We start from the raw sequence: 21,209 nt of genomic DNA on the forward strand, positions 1-21,209 counted from the left end.
GTTATAAAGTTCATTTCAGTGTGACATCAAGCACTTTCCTAGCCCTGTTGTGTTGAATCTGTCTAAATTACACACATCTGCAGATGTTGGCCTAAAGGGTTTTTTTTATTTGTGTGTACCATAAGCTGCACAGACACACCATTAAACTCCAAATCTTCACTTTCTCCTGAAAAATGCTTCTGTTCTCTGTCTGTAAAAATCAGCTCACTAAATGCTAAATTGCCATATTATGTTGCCACTTCTTGTTAAATCTCAAGACTGAAGTTTTGGCCATCACTCTGATAAATTTCTGTGATGTCTCTTCGTGTTATTTTGTCCCACCATAAAAGACAATCTACGAGTGAAAAAAGGATCTCTCAGTTTGCAAATTCGATCAGGCACTGTGCATCTGTTTTTGTCTGATGACCAAAATCAGCTGTCTTTATGATCAGAATCAGAGAGGATCCAGATAGAAGGGTTTATGTTTAAAGGAGACAGACGCTTTGAGAAGATGGCTACGGACTGAAATGAGAGATGACGACTGGGAGAGAAACAAACACATAAAAAATGTTAATTCCCTTCAAATTCCTTTCACAGTTGAAGTTTGTGTCGCTACCGTAATGACCAGCTGAATATGTTTGATTTACATTCAAATGATGTGTAATTACAACAATAACCTTTATTCTGTTCTGAGTGTAATAGATCCATAAAGTTTTATTTGATGACTAAGTTTCATCCAAATTCCTATCAGAAAATTGGATTTCTTTCAGCAGAAAGAGTAAAACTAATGACATCCACCTGAACTGCACTTTTATTATCTCAGAATATACCCACGAATGTCGCTGCTGGGGTGTCTGTCACCCTTTCACACTGAAGCCTTGAGTATTTTGGCTGTAGACATGTTGGTTTACTGGAGCCAGAAGTGATTTGGATGAGAGGGAGGTGCTCCAGACGAGCCAGGGGTTGGCAGATGCAGAGCTATCAAAGCTAAACAGTCCCTGCTAATTCAGTGGCAGAAAAGTGAGCTGGTACGCTACCTTGTTTCCAGCAGAGTGACAATTTAATAATAAAAGTTTTTTAAAAAGTTTGTGATTGAGCGCGTACTGCTAACCCTGTCTATCAAGCCATAAACAAATGAATTTTGGTCTTTGTGAATTTTATCTAAACAACCATCCTTGTAACATACATGAATTAAATATCAGAGGCAATGATTTGTGTGAGGAAATAAAAAAGGTAAGAAAAAGTTTAGTTCTGTTGTAAAGTTTTTTTCATTTTGACATGTGGCCTACCAACAATTAGGCCACTTGGGAAGGTGCAGATCATTGAACTTCTTGGTTGGCCCATTTTGGAGGTGTATGGCCAAATTCTACCAGACCAATGTCCGATCTGTCTCTGTGTCAGGTTGGAGCAAGCAGCAACCTCTGATCTAAGAATATGAGACAATGCAGAAGTGCTAAAATCTGCTGTTTCTCGAGTGTCCCCTTGAGGCTGGCTCCAGAAGTACTGAGAGTCACATACACACCAAGCCAAAAAATAGCCATTTTCAAAGCAGAAATTGACCTATTTACAGCCTGGTTCAAAAAACGTCTCCTTTCTGAGTTGCTAATCACTCACTGTACAGGGGGTGAATTTTTTTCTAACACGACCGTTCAGAGGATATTAAGATCGCAAGCTCCCCCAATAAGAGGCACAGCTGAGGGTCACGTGACCAACAGGCGCCCTATGGCTGTAGGCGAAGCCCTTGCCACTACCAATATGGCCGCTAAAGCCGATGTGCTTCATTTACTGTTTCAGAAACAGACGGGTGACGTCAGAGAGACTACGTCCATGTTTTATACAGTCTATGGGTTGGAGCCCTCCTAGGCTGATATGCAAAATTTCTTTTGTTGCCAGATGCTGGAGAACAACAGATCTCTTTGCAAAGGTCAGATCAAGCAGGACATGAAACCAGGCACTGAATGAACATTAAAACAGTCAAATGACTTTCCAAATGAAATTCTTGGTTCACAAGTGGTAGTTTTTCACTGAAAGAGAGGGTATTTTCTTTATTGGGCTTCAAACTGTCCCATGGTCATATAGTAGTAGATCGCATGATTTAAAGATCAAAGAATCTCAACTTTCCTCACACTGATCCATTTTCGAAAAGTCTAATTTCAGCCTCTGTATGAAAAGCTTAATTTTAGCTGCTGTCTCTTTAAGGCTAACAGTTCTTCAAACCCCCTTCCATCTGATTGGCCAACTCTCTGGATGCCTATCTGAAGCAGACCTTGGTGTTTAAGGCCCGCCCCTTCAGCCTGTCACAAACCAGTCAGATTCCTTATGATTACCTCACCAATTCAGCAAGTCTCGTGAAGATCTCATAAAGATCCCACAAAGATCTTTCGCTGTCTTTTTTAACAGACTGTTTTGAGCGGTTTACAGATAGATTCAGGGATTTTGATGTGAGTACATAGCTGTTTAAAGGATGCCTACGTCGTAATGAAGCGTCTCTTTGCATGAAGTGCAATCTCATTAAGAGACAGCACAGTGAGACACAGACAACACTGCTACAACTTTAGGGACTTCTTGACTTATGTTATGTCATTTTGGCCCGACACAACCCTCTAACATCCCCGCTTTGTTTAAAATGATTGTCAAGAGGTGCACTCGTGGCGATCATACAACACAACAACAAACGGTCACATTGAGCAGAGCCATGGCTTGAGTCAATGGGCTTGAGATTTTCAGAGGTCATTAAAGACAGAATGATAAAGGAGAGGCTCATCATTGTGACGGGGAGTGTGAGAAATCCTTGGTCATGTGACCCCAGCTGCCCTGGGGTCCTATGGGTGATGTCACAGAGTCAAATGGAGGAAGAGAATCAAAACATGGATCCAATGGGGGTCCAGTTTTGGAGGTTGTCCCCTGAATATGGCAACATTTTGGACCACGTTATAGTAGTGTCAGATCATAATGGTCACTGAGTAAATGAAATGTTGCACCAATTTGTCTTAAACATGTTTAGTTTTTGCAATCCATTCATCACGTGGCTCCAGGATACTCCTCTTTCCCAGTGTGAGGAGTTGTAATATCTAAGAAGACAGACTTCATTGAACCATCACTGAGCATTTATTTAGCAGTTTTTGCTAAAGAAACATTTCAGAAACTATGTTTTGTGCTATTGCTGCACATGCCATTGACTCCTGAATGAAGGTATTATGAGCACCAGAGTTCACACAAAGTTTGCAGAGGAGATTATGGAGCAGCTTGAGAGCTGCAGTGCACAAGGTTGTGAGCTAATTCTTCAACAACACTGAGCCTGATGAGAGCTGCTGACGCCATGGATCACATTAGATCGTATGGTCGGTGTGTATTAGCATTAATGAAGCACGTGATTACAGGGTTAGAGGCGATGTGTGCATTAGTGTTTACCCCCTGTGTAACTTCACATTCCAGCAGAGCCCCCCACTGTTTATCATTTCAGCAGCTGATAGATTACTACACTGTGCCTGTTTCAGTGGTAGAACTGTGTTGACTTTCATAACAGTTTCAGCCAGATTTTAAAGGTGGGGATTTTTTGTCCAACATGAAACATTTTTTTCAACAAAATATTTTTAAGAATTAATAAAATATTCATTTTACAAAGAAGCAAATAAGCAAGAAATCCACTCACACTCAGTTTGAAAACACAACATTAAGGTGTGTTGTTGGTGAGAAAAGCATCAGCTCTGGAATTACTTTAATTTATTTATGTGAGAGGCACAGATCTTTCACACCACAGCACTAATAACAACCAGAGGTGTTGCACCATTGCTGGGAGAAAAACCTCAGGGCAGGCTTATGCTCAGGCTTTCTGCAGTGATCTCCAGTGGGGTGCAAAGGGTGATTTGCATCGCCCCCTCCAGGCACTTTCATCCTGACCTGGCAGCACTGTGCACGTGGCGGAACGGTAGTCGCTGCTGTTGCCTGGACAACTGATCGCTGGATTACGGGTCAGGAGAGGGGAGCAAAGGAGAAGGAGACAGGGAGAGTCAGTAAGTGTTTGAATCAGTGGTCTTCCATCATGGTCCTGCTGGGTTTTTTACTTTGGCCAACTAATGACGGACTCTTTTAGGCTTGGGACTCGGGGTGAAAGCAATTAAGTGGCTGGTTGGAGAGAAAGCCATCAGTGTTTGTGGACTGTGGGCTGATGTTTTCTTACTGTGCTCATACAGCCGGAAGCTTTTCTCTTTCATGTTGAGTCTGAGACCCATAATGCTTCACTCAATATTGAATTTATTTGAATTGTAGCTGGGCAATGACGTCAGCAGGCTTAGACACACAGTGACTGGTAAAACAGAAAAACTTGTACCTACAGTAAATGATAGAAGACAATCTTATCCACACATTGCTTTAGTTTAGAGGAACTGGACTGCAAACTTATTGCTAATTTACGATATGTATAGTTTGAAATATTTAAGTCTGGGATAAGTCTTCAGACTGACAGGAGAGGAGAACTATGACAGCTACTGTACATCACAACCTCAAATAACATAGCTGATTTCATCCCTGCTCACTTACACTTCACAAGATTTTAAAAAGCCGGGGTACAGAACCAGAGCTATTGGACGTGGTTTTCAGTGTAGGAGTAATATGGGAAATAATGGTTCTAGGGAGGTTCTGGCAGAATGCATAAAAACAGTTGAGTTGAAGCTGCAAGTACCAATCCTCCACAATAGTCACCTATCACCTATTTTGCTTTTAAGATGTACTTTAGATGGATAACTGCAAGAAGGTGGAGGGAAAATCTGCTGGTCAGTTTTGTTTCTCCACTCCACCTTCATTCTCACTTCTTGAAGGCAGAGGTCAGACAGTAAACAAAGTAACACATGTTGAAAAATTCGTACGAAAGAAGTCTTTCATCACTGACATACTTCACTAGAAGCTCCTACAGTTGCCTGTCACATCCAGTAATTATTATTATTGTTTTTTTAAGGGATAGTCAAGTAGTTTTGAGATTTTACCAGAACAGCTGATGTATCCAAGCTGAGAGCCAGGTGCTTTCCAAGTGACATGTATGACATTCAGGTATTACAACAGCTCATCCACATAATGCTAATTTTTATATTTAATTAGGTATTAAATTTAAATGTCATGACAATAGACTCCATCAAACATGGCTGCGCAAAACCTAAATATTGCAATAAAGAAACGGTAACAGAAACACCACATTTCCGAAAAAACTCTCAAATTTCGATTAAAAGTTTTTACGCTCTCATGAGGTGGTTTTTCAGACACTTCGATAATGGATTTTGTCGCAAAAGTGCAATGGAAACACCTCTTCCGCATGTTGTCATAACAACGCTACTCCCTCACCTCCTCGTACGTGTCCACTGCCACACAAACAGACTCCAGCGTTCATATTTTATCCGCTCTGCTCTTATTTATATGTTCAATGCAGGGTTAGGGTTGTTTGTATTTTTGACCGACACTCGTGAAGGCATCGGGATGGCTGTGAGACGGTCAGAGTCAGTGAGCAGCAGGTCGACAGTTTGCGCAGTGAATAAACACACTAATACTCAAGAATCGGCACCATCATGAGAGCAGCGTCCAGACGGACGTCACGGTTTACTTTACTCAAGTTATCAATTCTAGTCATAATGGAAACACCGGCAAGGCAAATTTGTTCTTTATTGAAACTTCAGAAATATCGCTTTTGTTTTGCGAAAATGGAAACCCAGCTTCAGACTGTCTCTGAAGTGAGGCCTTGAAGCAGAAAGATGCTGTCACCAAACTGGAAATGTGGTCTCTAATTTTCAGTCAGCTGTTCAAGAGATGAGTAAACGGAGCTGAGGTGGGCCTTCACCAGTCGGTCAAGTCAGCCATACCCATTATTGTGCTTGACAATACAAAACTCTTCCCTCAATATCTTAAAGTCAAACCAACCAAAACTGAAAGAACAATGTTTGGTACTGGAGAAATTGGCCATTTAGACATTGACTGCTCTTGTTCCATGCTGTAAGCCTTGGTTAGATGGTGGCAGTCAGGCAGGGGAGCCAGTCTCAAGGGTTGCCAGTTGGTTTACATCAAGTTACAATAGAAAAAGCAAAATTCTTTTTCTAAAACATCACCGAATTTATTCTATCTGATATTATCTTTATGTCATCAATGCATCGATTTTCAATCCAGCACTGGCATACATTTTATACCAGCTCTTTTTGTAAAGTGTTTTTACATCTCAACATACTTTATTACCGGGCTGTTTTAAAGTTTGTCTATCATTATCCTTAAGTCTTTATCATTGTCCAAGAGAGTTTTTTTAACCCTCTGATTCACTGTATTTGAGTCACCTGCTTTGTAGTAATTATGAAGAAGAATGGAACCACATGCTTGTATCCAATTCTTTATTTTCCTGGTCTTACTGATATTTTGCTTCATAATACAACGGGGGAGCTCAGAGGCTTATCCCTGATCAAATTATACAGATGAAAGAAAAAAGAGGTCTCCCAAATATGAAAACAAAACTGAGCTACTTTAGGCTCACTGGTTGGATTAGAGGCTGTAATTCAGTTAGTTTGTTTTTGGTTACTCTTTTCTTTTTTCTTTTCCTTCCTCTGAAGGTTTGCCATGAAGTGAAACACATTTGTCTGCTGCCCTCATTTGCATTGAGACCTATGTAGTGCAGTGGAGGTGTCCCTGAAATCACACAAGGAATAGATGAGGAAATACAAGCTGGTACTGTAATACCAGGTCTTGTCTCTAATAATCAAATCCATAAAAAAGCTCTTCCCCTTCTCTCTGTTTGACTCTTTTTCCATGTGGATAGAGGGACACGCTCAAATTCACTCAAATCTGAGACCTTTAGAGAAAAAATCAAAGCTCCAACTGTGTCTATATTTCTGCAGCTCAGCTGTTTCTGAGCAAGGCATGTCTTGATTCAACATCAGAGGCTCCACAGAGACATGTACAGCTTTAGGCTGGCAGCACTGTAGTGATACTGTGAGTACCAATCTGACTGACTGATGGTTTTTAATAACCCTCACCACCCCTGTGCTCACATTTGTTCATATTGAACAGGGGAGACGTTAAAGTGGACCGGTGTTGCTGTGTTTTTCTATTAAGCTGGCTGAAGGACAATGGTCATTATTTGTGGAAACAAGGGGGCAGACTTCCCTTCTCACTACCTCAAGGACCTCTCACGATGAAATAATTGGTTTGTTTTTGATCATCCAGGTAAACAAGAGAGCTCAAAAGTACCAGTTGCTATCTTCAGTTCCTCTAAGCCATCTTTAAAATATTCATGCACCTATGTTGTTAAGTTTATTTTTAAGCCAAATAGTTGTGTGCATAAACTGTAAGACCTTTTGTTGTGAAAGAAACATGGTGGGGGTAAATACATTTTACTACAGACTTTATTGGCCACCAAACCTCAGATTTAAACACACAATATCCCCACTCCAGATAGGGCTCCTGGTCCATCTAGTAGCCAAGGGGGGTCAAACTTAGCTTGATCTCTTATCCAGGAGCAACACAAGGTTCCATCACCAGCCTAAGAGCCCATAGGAAATACAGAAACTCTTTAAGGTTTTATTACATAAATGTTAAAGCATAATACATTCAGCATCAAATGTAACTATTATGTAGACCGTACTTGCCATATCCTTTTAGAGACTCTTTCACAGTTTGTAAACAGTTGTGACTCTGTAAACATTCGTGCTCTTCGCTCATGGCAGAGTTTTCTGTTTTTGTTTCAGAAACTTTAAAAATGTTGTCAGGGTTTTACTTCAGATTTCTAGCTGTGTGATGTTGCTTAAGAGGAAATGATTTATTCTGCCTCTTCTTCAAAAACAAACTCCTCTGGATTTTTAGAAATGTGTTTGCTAGCTTGAATAAAGCCCTTACTTAGCAACTTGTGATGATAGGTGCTAATCATAGTTTCCTAATGATAGTAATTGAGACTTCGCTGTATCGTTTGTTAATCTTATCAGTTGCCAGTTATACAGTTGATTTTAAAACATTCAATGAATTTTTGTTCTCTGATTCTTGGCCCACATGCCTCCTCACAGAGACATGGTGAGTTTGCTTCATTCTAAATGTTGACTCACGCCTTAACATACACAACTCCAGTTCAGCCACCTGTCTCCTACACTTTATTGACATGATAAATGGTGAGTAAATCTCCTCCGTCCAGAGGGGAAATTTTGCCAACTCTTGAATTTAGAAAAAGCACTGACCCCGGGCTATATGTATTTATTAATAACACACTCTTACTTGGACCACACAGGTCCTCATTTTTAAATGATACTGAAACTATGAAATCTAAATACTGCATGGTACTTATTTACCATTTTTTAGGATTTTTTTTTTGTCTTTTTTTTAATGTAATGCACTGATAGGCCCTTTGTTATCTTTATGATCATAACTGATACAGTGACTTCTCATGACATAAAAGGAAGAGAGACCTTTCATAGGCAAAAACGTAGTAATGTGGACGATCCAGCTTCCCCTGGTGCCGTTTTTGTTAATGAGTCTGCTGTTGAGGGGCTCTGACAAACCAGAATCAAGTTGATGCTCTAGAAACACTGAAATCATGTGCAAAATCTCTTTTTCAGGAACCTCTAGCCTTTCAAAAAAGGAGAGATGTTACTGTGTGCCCACAAAGATTGAATTAAGCCCCAGGTAAAAGCCAGGTGCTCTTGAAGACCAAAGCATTACTGCTGATAAAGGGAAGCCATGGGGTTTGTCTTGTTAGGTATACTTGTAAGAGTCAAGGCTACGGTTAAAAGCTTTATTTGCTCAGGGCATATTATTTCAAAAACGTTTGCAATGTTTCAGCCTACTGGCCCCGTGACGCTATGAATGAACCTTACCTGTTTCTGTTTTGACACCACCCCTCACTGGAGACCAAATGAGGGTGGAAACTGGTCTGTGTTTGTTGTGGATTCTTCTGCAGATGTGCTCTGAGCAAATAAAGGCCTTTGACTTCATCCTTGACTTCAGTGAGAGCCTGAGGACAGCTCCTGTGGCCTCCTGTTATTGACATTTAGCTTTAACTTGTACTTTGAGCCTGAACCTATCATCCAACTATCCTTCGCATTTTTCTCCAAACCAAAGATTATTCATCATTATTATTCTGCTACTCTTCAAACCTTATATGGCTGCAAACGAAAGCTTCTTTTGTTTTTTTATGTTTTTTAAACCACGTCATTTTTTCTGTTTTAGACTTGCTTTTGATAATCAAACTAGCTTTTAAAATTTGTTTTCGCATTTTGTTGCTTTAAATTTCTTTAAATTTCTTTCATGCTTAAGTTGTTGCCTTTTACAAGCTCCCTACTTTGTATTCACCTGTGCATTTTTTCATCTACGAAAATATATTTAATGTGGGTCTCATTTAGTGGAAAAAAACGCAAAAGTCATTTATGTTGTGTATAAATCTGTTTTTTTTTCTTATCTACTTTTTTTTTATGCACACTGTGAACAACCAGTCCTGTTCTTGCTGCGGTCAATTATACACAGTAGGTAAGAGGTAATTGTTTGGTTTACCACCTGTTTCTTGAACATGGAGTTTGAATAGAAGTTGTGTTCCCCAGGCAGCTCTTTATAATAAAGAAAGTATAATCATTCAAACCCAGTAACCTTAATAAAACCACGTGACATTAAATATAGGTTTAAAACAAGAAATGAGAGTCTGTAAACCCTTTAACTGTGATCCAGAGAGACACATCTCACACACCTCTGAAGGTTTGAAAGACATTTGGAAAGTCTTATTTGGTTTAAGTTGCCTCTCCAACAGCAACGCAAACATGTTGTTCGTGTACACCATCTCTCTGTCAACAGAAGGCCTCTCTCCCACAGAAGTTCAAGGCCAAGCTAACTCAACACGATGGTGTGACAACACAGAGCAATACTGTTATTAAGTGATATTGGAAAATGGCATCCGGCTCAGCCTCTCTGTGTGGATGGATGGTTCTTATCTGTGCTGCTCTTTCTGGTTACACAGTTTCTTGGTACTCAGCGATACTCTAAGCGGTCAGGTGGGAATAGAAGATGAAGAAATGATATTTGGCTGCTGAAATTTAGCCAGTTTTGTGGCAGTAACAGCATGCAGTCATTCCAGAGATCTGTCAGTCTACATTAGATTTAGAGCTTTAAAATACTTGAACAAGTAGGAGGAGTGCTTCACGTTCTAAAGTGTTTGTTCCAGAGGGTCTGGTTTCAGTGTTTAGCTTCCTCACACAGGCGCAGGATGGTTCAAGTTTGACAAATCGCAGCCATCTTACACAAGGTCAGAACAGTCATCCTCCCTCTTTCTGTGCCACAGAGATACAATTATTTTAAACAGGCAGTGTTTGGGAATGTGAGGGAGGGTAATGAGGGGGAGGATGGAGAGGGCAGGTGGAGGAATGAGGGAGGAGAAGAGCAGAGTAACAAGTTTCCAGGAAAAGATGGGGAGGTGGAGAAGAAGAGGAGGGCCCTGTAAGTGCAGGGATGACAACATGCTGAAGACACGGAGAATCTGACAGTGAAGATGGATGATATGAGAGGAAGAAGGAGGAGCTCACTGAGATGAGAGTTCGATCAAAAATGGTGGGTCGTCTCTAAGAGCTTTACATCCGGAAAGTTCAGTTCTACATCAGAGAGAAATGAGTCATGTTGCCAGCTCCGAGTTTGGGTTTTATCACTAAAGTGATCTGTGGTCATTAACGGATTGTAGGGAGCTTCCAGGTGTCAGTGTCTGTAAAGAGGACATATGGAAAGTTTGGTTTTCACAAAAAGCATGATTCATAAAGATCTTTATGTTCAAATAATACTTGAGTTATTACTCTAAGCCAGTGACATAAATACCAACACTGTTACCTCTGATCAAATTTCACAGGTGTTGTCTTTGTTATGTCACCAGAATGTTTCCAAAAAACCTTGTAGATGCAGAGATATACTCTTTTAAGTTGGGTTTGTCATTTTACCAGCAGAGTCCAAAAAAGAGGCCAGGGCTTCAAAGATTTTTTTTTAATACTTTTTATTGTCATCATGTTTTACCTTCAACACAAATCTTTTTAAATTCAACCCAAGGATGACAACATTTTACATTTTTGTAATTGATATGATGTTGAAAAAAAAATGTGTCCCCCAACTGTGACAATAGATAAATTGGTACATAAATGAGTAAAAAATTAAAAGAAAAAAAAGGCAGCGACAACTGCAACAAAAAGGGAGAGAGAGAAAGTAGAGAAGAAAAAATGACATTAATAATGCAGAATACCAAGATACATGTATTACAGCTATTCAAAATAACTAGAAGTAATATTAAAGTATCATGTCTCTGTGTTAGTAAAAAAAAAAACAAAAAAAAAACATTTTTTCCTTCACCAAGATCCTTTTACTTTTCTCTAAAGTATTTGATATCTTGCAGAAAAACAAACAAAAAAATATTTATATACATTGAAATAAGGTAAGACTTGAGGGAAAGGGAAGAAAAGTCAAATAAGGAAGAAGTAAAAAAGGTTGTATGTTCAAAGGTTGACTGGTGTTTTGGACACTTCATAGCTGCAGAACAAAACTCTTAATACTTTAAGTCAACTCTCTTTGGAGCATCTTTTTGGTCTCAACCATCTTCAGACAAAGACTAAAATCTCTTTGATTAGTTGACCTTTTCTGGCGAGCTGATTATCACCTCTGCCAAAACTACTTTTTTTACTGACTTTTCATTAGTGAGAACAGCCCCAACACCTCCAATGAGAGCTGTAGGGAATGTCTTAGAACAGTAAAGTTGAGGGCTTTTACCAAAACATACCAAGATCCTGCAGACTGGAGGGGAACAGGCTCAGGTTACACAGAATATTCCTAATCCACATCAGACTGGCTGGAAAAGATGCCTGAAGAATGGAAGGATGGAGGGATGTAAGTAGAGTCATGAAGTCAGCAAATATTGGTCCATCAATGTGAGTCAAAACATGTTACATCATATGTAGTCAAAATAAGTCCTGGGTCAGGGGTCTGTAGCCTGTGGCTCTGGAGCCTTATGCGGGTATTTGAATCCTTTGCAGTGGCTCCTTGTAGCTTTAAAAATATAATTAAAATAAAGGTCTTTTAATATTTTTCTTACAGAGGGTATTAATGATAACGACACAGACACTAAGTAAAAACACTATATATATATATATATATATATATATATATATATATATATATATATATATATATATATATATATATATATATATATATATATATTTACTAAAAATGCATCACTTTTTGAAACAAAGCTTTTAATTTTTTTTATTTCAATTTTGACATTTTTGCAAATTAAGAAAAAGAGTTCCACATTTTTTTTGAAGATTTAGCAAATATTGATTTTTTTTATATATAAAATCCATTTTTTGCAATTTAAGAACGTTTTTACAAGTTTTGGAAATCAGGCAAAATTTTGAAATTGCATTATTAAGTTTTTTTTTTTTTTTTTGCAAATTTATGACATTTCAGCATTTTTTTGAATTTTGCATGTTTTTAAATTACACTTTTTTATTTTGCATTTTTGTTAAATTTCCAACTCGTTGAAATTTCACACATTTTGCAAATTTATAAAATCTATGACTCTACAAATTTCTTTTTTTTTCTTAAATTTTCAAATTTATTAAAAATAAAAAAACTAAGAAATCAAGTGCAAATTTATAGACACAAAAACTTCTTGTTTAGATAATTATTCACTTGATTATACACTTATTTGTCTTAATGTGAAGATAAAGTCGATTTTGCAGCTCCCAAATGACTTTTATCCAGGTGAGCTGAGTCAAAACGGCTCTTTGGAAAGTAAATGTTGCAGACCTCTGTGTTGGGTACACCAACAAGCTGTACAAGTGAGGCCGCTGCCTTGAATCATCATTCTTTCTAGTGTCAAGCTGGGGTTACGCCACTGGTTTTGACAAGTAGTCATTTTGTAAAACCAGATTAGAAAACCAGCCTAATCCTAGTCGATTTAACGCCCCAGTGAACATTTTCTCATTTTCTTTGTTTCATGTTGTCCTGATAAAGTAAATGCATTCTTATATCTGAAGAATTATTTGGCACATTGTCTGTAAAAAAAGTGCAGAATTGTAACCTCAGTGTGAGACACTGAACAGAAAAATCAACAAGCCTCCGACAAAGGAAGCAATCAGAAGTGACACTGCAATCTAAGCCTCCATATTTTTACAGGTGTTAGCGGAGTTCAGGCTGAGGGTAAAGCATGACTCATCAAAATGTCTTGTTATTGTTTAGTGGCTGTGACAAGTGCTACAAATTTATAGTCAGCCTCCTGTTACCTGGCAATCCTTTATTTTGTAAGCAGGGTGGAAGTGACTCAGTCTGGGCCCTCCCTTGGGGTCACAGGCCCCAGTTTGAGAAACACTAATATAGTGTGAAAACCATAGTCTGTATAACACAAGAACAGAATTTATAAGCCTATCATTATGGAGGGACATATGGAAATACTGACTGAACCCAACTTTTGGCCGAGCTAAATCAGATTTCGAGCCTCCTTGTTAATAACTAACCCTGATCTCTGCATCCACTTCATGGTTTAAGACCAGAGGTTACCACTCAGTAAAAGAGATACAGGAAGTAAGGCTATAAGTTTTGGCCTACTAGGCTGATTAACAAGTTGCTACGTTGTGGACCTTTGGTAAACAAAGATGGGGACAGCTGCGACAAAGAACTCTCAGAAGTGTTGTTTGCCAAGGTCAGTGGATGTGACTCCAACAATGATGCTGGGGAGGACGTTATTCTTTTGCTATAAGTGTGTTACTATCTTTGTAGCTTAGAGATCTATTTGTACCTTCTCTAGTTGCACCTTTTTTGAACCTCTCAGTACAGTGGATGAGAGGAAAAAGGCTGTTAGTACAAAAGTAGTCCAGCTGCAAAAAGCTCAGATACACCACAGAAGAAAGTAAACGAGTGTTTTTATTCACCTCAGAGTTCTGTAGGATTTGATGTTTTGGTTCGGTTAATGGCCAAAAAGTATTTTTTAAAGTCTCTCTAAGATATATTTGTTTTCATGGGCTTACTGGCACTCTTTATTTTTCCTGTGACAAATCCACAAAAAATGACCTAACTGTTTTAATGCTGTGTTTTATTCATTTAACTGGATCTTCTACTTTTATATTGTGTCTTATATAGGTTTTTACGTGTGACATTTTTTGTATCTTAGCGCTGTCTGTTTATTGTGTTGGTGAGCCAAAGCCAATTTTCCACTTTGGTGGACAATAAAAATATAGTCTATTCTATTCTATTCTATTCTATTCTATTCTATTCTATTCTATTCTATTCTATTCTATTCTATTCTATTAATTACCTCTGTTTTGAGACCTGGCATTTTCACCGCCTGTTGCTGCATCCACCTCTCCCTCTGTGTCCATCTGTTTCTCTGCCTGTCTGCCGACACCCAAACAGTCAGAGAAGAGGAGGGCAGACACAGAGGCCTTCAAAGCAAAGTCTTAGGAGTAATTTCACCTCCAGAAAACCCGCCAAACTGTTCTTCCTCTCCCTCCTATCTCCATATTTTCCTCTCTCCCTCTTTGGCGCTTTCCTCTCTGTGTGTCTGCCTCTTCATCTCCTCTGCCTTTGTATGTCTGCTGTCTTTCATGGCCTCTCTCTTTCTCTCTCTCTGTATTTCTATCTCCCTTTTTCTACTCCCCCCCTGCTCGCCCTTCCTCCTCTGTACCTCAGGTACACCTGGCTGGCTGCTGAGGGCTGACACTTTAAAGACACTGGCTTCAGCTTCTGCTGCTGCTGGAATATCAATATCTAGTGCGCGCACACACACACACACACACACACACACACACACACACACACACACACACACACACACACAAAGATACCATCCACACATGCACGCATGCACACACACACACTCGTCCCTCCCTCCTGCACATGTAGCAACATATAGCACACATACAGAACACATACAGCACACATACAGCACACACCTACGATCACACACACTGTTGCTGAGTTGGAGTGGTCATTCAAACGAGGGAGGAACCTTGGGAAAGCTAGAGGGCACAATAAGTAAGCACCAGGCATTTCCCCTCCACCTCCACATCTTTTGTTGCCACAAAGCTTTTTTTCTACTAAATAACATGTCCTGCATGCGTTGGTTACATCAGAGGAATTTTAAGCAGCTAACGGTAAGCCCTTTAAGACCTCATTCTCGCCTGAGTGTGTGTTTGTGTACAGACACACACACACATGTACATACACTTTCCTCCCTGTCTTTGTCTCTGTAGACTGCTCCTCAAACCTCACTGACTCCCTTTGTTGATTTACGCGTGGACATCTCTCCTTCAAAGCTAGATTACTGCTCTCAGAGATGCCGGCGCGGACGCCTGGGAGTAATACCCCACGGCAGATTGACTCAAGAGGTTACCACATCTTTCTCACTGTCTGGTTCAATTGTTTTTGCTATCGGTGTATGAGTGAATGGTTAAATTTCACGGTGTAATTGCAACAGTAAAAAAAATAAAAGTCTGGAGGTATCTGAGTGGATTAATCGCTTCAATTCTTTCTTTGTTTACAGTAAAATATTCTGTCATGTTGGATTATAAGAGCTCAAACAAAAGGAGAATCATTCTTATCGCTGCAGTCTGTGACTCTGTTGTGTTTACTTTCACTGTGCATTTAGCCTCGATACTTTCTTGGAAGTCACAGGAGATCCAGTCAGCTTTTCAGCACTCTGAAATCTGCATAACGTTGGCCTGACACCTAGTGGATACAACAATGTTTGGTATATGAAAGGGATAAAATCATCTTCTGTTCTCAAAGTGAATTTTGATTAATCACCGTCACTGAATGTTAGTAAAATATGATATAGTGACTGTTCTGACCTGATTTACTTACTGTTAGAGTGCTGGAGTGAGGTGTTTGCTCACACTTCTAAAAGAATCCAATGTCCAACCATGGCTTATACAAACTAAATGAAATCTAATACTAACAAACAGGTTGTTTAAAGTTATAAACCTAAAAGTCTTCATTATTTCTGTTCAAATACAGCTCAAAGCTCTTTTTCTTTGCTCAAATGATGTACTTACTGGTTTATTCATTCATTTGTATGCTTTATTTTATTAGTAAAGGTAACATATACAACATTAAACAAATACACTGTCATATGATGAACTCTGTCAGTGCTAGCTTAAAGCTAATTAACATCTATATGGTGGCATGAAGGTCAGCTGTACAAACAACTCATGGTTCATTGTAGTCTTATGATTTGTTCTCCGTCCTTTGAATCACTGTTTGGGAAATACCTCATTTCTTTTCTTATTTATGAAAGAATGGCTTTTAAAATCTGACAATAAAACGTTCTGTCTGGAAAACAAACATTTAATTATTTAAATTATTATTTAATTATTTATCATTGTGCTTAGCATTAGCATCATCTACCACAGGTGTTACCAAATGAAATTGTTCTTTCTCTGTGGATCCTGACATAATGAGTAGGGATGGGAATCGAAAACCGGTTCCTGTTGAGAATCAATAAGAAATGTTTCAATCCATCGATATCGTTAGCCTTTGTGCCTAACGATTCCCTTATCAATTTTTTACATGTGCTGGAGCCGCCTGGCCTTATGTCGACTAGTCTGCTGCAGCTTTCTTTGCTTAGCAGTTAGATAACGTTTCCCGAGAAAACTCTGATTCAGGATTTTCAGCTTGAAGTTTTATTGAATAACTGACTTCATAAAGAAATGTATTTTACTCTCTCTCAGGAGATTCATATTCAGTACATTTGAGATGGTATAATATACCTTATTTACCAAAATAGCAAATAGCGCAAGCTTGATGCTAATGTATATGGGACACTGCATTGATATGCTAGCAATTAGCAAACATCAGTATAACTTCAGCTTCAGAATAGAATTTCAACTTTCATCACTAAAACATATCACATAAACTCTTTGTAAAAAAAAATACTGAGAATTTCAAATGTCAAAAGCTAACAGGCAGTTCAAGGGTCATGGTTGACTTCATAACTAAGGAAAGCTTCCAAACAACTTAAACCATTGCTATAACCACCTCGAGACACTAGATGGCCTACTTGAATTATTAATATATTACAACACAGTACATCAACGTCACATTGTGAGCAATTTTTTACCTGTTTCTTTACAATTATGCCTAGAAATATACAGACTCAGGGACCAATTACATTTTATTCACTTACAGTATAAACTCAATTGAATGTTGTTGACACAGAAAACCTGTGAAGTTACTTTTTATACCAAGAAAATTCACTACAGGAATTGATAAGTGAATTGATAAAGAATCAGATCGATAAGCAGAATCGATAAGGGCATCAGTATTGACAAAATCTTTTAAACTCTCATCCCTAATAAGGAGGTTACATCCAACTGATCTCTGGTTGTATATAATGATTTTTTATTGACCTTGTAAATCATGAAAAAGTGATGCTAGAATGATTAAGGACAATTTTCTCATTTCCTTGACTGGTTTAGCTTTCACTGATGCGAAAGGTATGGCAAGCAGAGTCAGAATTAGAGCTCCTGCAAGGCACATCAGCTAAAGAGACATTAGAAATGGATAAACCACTTTCTGTCAGACCTAGATTTTTATAATAATAGGAGTTTAAGGGAAAAAAAACATCAACAGTAGAAAAACAGGAAAAAAAATAACACAGCTCTTGCTCAGGTGTTTTTTGTGCTAGATGTAATACAGATGAGCTCTAATAGAAGAATTATCTGTGAGATGTCTTATTGGTTTTTACCATTTCCCTAATGGGCAGTGTAACTGCACCAACCAGCAGGAATACAAAGGGTCTCATTCACCTTCACATCGATTTAATAAAAAAGGCCTCAATTGAGCAAACATGGATGAAAGGGACCAATTATCTGAGCTCTCTGAGATGAGTACTGACCCGTCTCTTATGTAAAGCCAATGTTCTTTGTTTGCTTTGGGCCCATGTATTCTAAAACCTTTTAGACCATTCCTACAATAGTCAGCGTCTCGACTCACATAGAAAAAAGGGATTTACATAAATATGTAAGCCCACTATATGTTCAAGCAAATGTCCCCTGCAGTCCTTTCAGTCAATTTAAGTCAATTGCAGAACATGAAATAGACTGACAAAAATTTAGAGTCCATGTTGCTTTCACATAGTCTTTTAGTTTTTTATTTGACCAAGGAGAGCTGTGTGTCCTTCACAAACACACACACACACACACACACACAGACACACACAGACTCTCACTCGCACACATTATACTAATCAGAGAGATCTAAATCCCCTGGGTACGGGCTCTATTAAACCATGTGTTTATAAGAAGATAGTCATTTAGTGATACAAAGACGCAGCACCAGGCAGTGGGAGGCAACAGTGATGCTGCTGCATGAAAATGCTTTGATGCGAACTATGTGCCAAAGCCTTAACTTTTAATATAAGTTGTTTTGCCTGGAGGCGGAACATTAATGAGTCCTTTTTGTCAAGGTGAAGGAACAGCAGATAGCAGACAATAAGCGTCACTTTAAAGGATGCAGCAACAGCTCTGAATACAAGAGGAGGGGAGTGTAAAATGATACTGATGTCTTCTGGAGGACCAACTTAAGTTTTTGCCCTTCACTTTTCAGATCAATGAGATAATTTTAATGTCAGTGATGCTGAAAGGGCAGACACTGAATTTGACATTTAGTTGTTTGATGCGGTCAGGATTGTCCTTCAGGAATAGATAACTCATGACCTCACAATTTAGCTGACCTCTTTGTTGAGTATTTGACTTTGAAATAAACCCTTTGGGAAGCGGAGAAAGGTCAAAATCTCAGTGAGCTGGTTAAAGGGGAATCCATTTTTTCACAATTGTTACAATGGATGTTTACACACACAAACACTAGATGGTGCTGTTTAGTTTAGACTGGTAAAGTCAACCAGCCCTCAATTATTTGCAAAGAGTTTACAAGTGAACGGAGCGACTTTTCTCACAGACCAGGATCTCAGTGAGGAGTGTTATCACATGGGTGCTGTCATAGTGCCACATGTTAGGAGTGAAAAAAAGAATCTCATGCACTCCAACCAGCTTTTTTAGTCTGAGAGAGATCAGGAAGAAAGAATAAATAGCAGTCATTTTCAGTCAGACATCAAATATTTATTTTTTCTCTTCATCATGATCAAAACTCCAACACATAATGTTGCATAAGTGTTCTTCAGAACATAAGGAATGGAGAAAATAAAAAGTTTGATATTTTTTAACTTTTGTTTCACTGTATTTCTTTAAGCTCTACATAATGGGGAAAAAAAAACAAAATAAAACAAAACATTAAAACTGTATAAAGATGGACACCGTGGCTCCTCCTTTTACCGCTGTACAGTTTTGAAGCCAAAATGCCCTCGTCACAGGCGCCGCCATTGGTGACTGTTGTGCAGCCAGAGTCTGCGCAGTAGAGACTGTGAGGGATTCTGGGAGAATGTGAGTGGAGCCAGGTGACAACAGTAATAATTATAATTTTTCTTTCAAGAGTCGAATCACCTCTTGACTCTACCTCCCAACATATTTTACAATCTTGAATGAACTGATGCAAAATGAATCAAATACAATCAAATAATACACAAGAACAGCAGCTGTCAACCATCATTAAATCTGACATAAAAAACTTGTTTTTAACCTCTTATAACTAATGTAAACAAAACTTTCAGAAAAAAAGAGGACTTGAATACAAGGCAGCTAAATTATATCTTCAAATCAACACAAGAGTTGGATGTGAAAAACATTTCTACGAGGTGTATTAATTTTTTAAAGTTTGACGACATCCCCAGTTTTTGTGGTGACCTCACTTCAAGCCGAGCAAGATGACATACATTTTTTTAACAGTATATGAAACAGCGTTTTAGCCAACCTAAAATGCAAACTTTTGAAAACAACCCCCAGAGTGGAAATTTTCTGAAACGCTGCCTACTCTGTTGTTGTGTAAACAGTAAGCCAGCGTTTTCGGCGGAAACTCTGACGTCCATGGGACGTCAATGGGGTCTGCTTCGCACCGAGTGCATATAACAGTACCGTACTGTTGCTACGATCATCGCAGACTACCATGTTGTGCTTGTGCTGCTGAATCTGCTAACTGTCTTTTAACAAAACATGCTTCTGTTGCTCCACTTCTGCACTCAAGCCGCATTTCCACCAAGCAGTCTGGGTCGGTTCAGTACGGTTTGGCACAGTTTGGTACAGTTTAGTCTGATCCCGTTTACGTTTCCACAGCAAATTGTGCTCTCTTGTGGTAGGCGGCGTGTAAGCTGGATGCCGAAAGCTGCAGCTGTTAAACGATAGTGTGACACTAGCAGCGCGACACAGTTTACCCCGCCAATAAATCAAACGAAAAACACGTCACAGTAAACAAAGAGCATAGATGGAAGACATGCAGCATTTCGTCCTCTCTGTGATTGGCATGTAGCTCTTTGATACAAAGTGCAATCAAGCTTTGTTTCAGAGAAGGCTGTGTGCCGCCAGGAGGAATGCAGCCGCTGTCGCCGGGTAAGTGATGATTCTTTCCACCAATCAACGGCCTGCAGCTCCACCTTCCGAGAGCAGATCGGTTCACTCTGGCACCCATACGAAAGGGTCCCAAAAGGGGGAAGGTTTTTCTTGGTTATTTGGGGATCTGTCATGGGATAAGTCAGTGGAAACGCCACAAAATGCATGCTGTACAGAGACGAACCGAACCGGTCTACTTGGTGAAAACGCGGCTTTAGTATTCACCAATACACCAGATGATTGGCTCAACTCTACTTCGGTGGAAATCTCTCAAAAGCAGCTTCTGGACAAGACAGTTATAGCGCCAACTACAGGCCTGGCATGCATACTACAGAGTTTCAGTCCCTCAGTGTTTCTGTGTAAAAGAGGATTTTTTTTTCACTGCATTTTTGGATGATTGTTGTCTGTAAACGGGGCCTGAGGTTTCAAGCAGGTGATGTTGTTGTGTAATCCTCGCTGCACTAACCTCTGGTGATCCTGCTATCTCAAGCAGCTATTTTATGCGCCATTTGCTGAGCACTGAAAACAAGCCAGGGTTCAAGATAAACATTTCTCTCCATGATGATTGGAAATGCATTTTAATTCCTGTCCAAGCTGTAATGAAAACACAAACACACACACACACACACACACACACACACACACACACACACACACACACACACACACACACACACACACACACACACACACACACACACACACACACACACAACATAATTGATTTGTTGCTCACTTTGAGGACAGGGCAAACAGCTGTACTGG

At 39.2% G+C, this 21,209-nt stretch overlaps 1 protein-coding gene across 1 annotated transcript in view; it reads left to right on the top strand.

Moving 5' to 3' along the window:
* LOC141800975 (kelch-like protein 38) overlaps window positions 1-21,209 on the top strand; it is a 37,941-nt gene that overhangs the window by 10,029 nt on the left and 6,703 nt on the right. The gene's annotated exons all lie outside the window — the stretch shown is intronic.

The sequence above is a fragment of the Halichoeres trimaculatus genome, unplaced genomic scaffold (genome assembly GCF_033239565.1).
Source record: "Halichoeres trimaculatus isolate MK-OKI-2021-1 unplaced genomic scaffold, fHalTri1.1 fHalTri1_scaffold_12, whole genome shotgun sequence".
Lineage (NCBI taxonomy): Eukaryota > Metazoa > Chordata > Actinopteri > Labriformes > Labridae > Halichoeres > Halichoeres trimaculatus.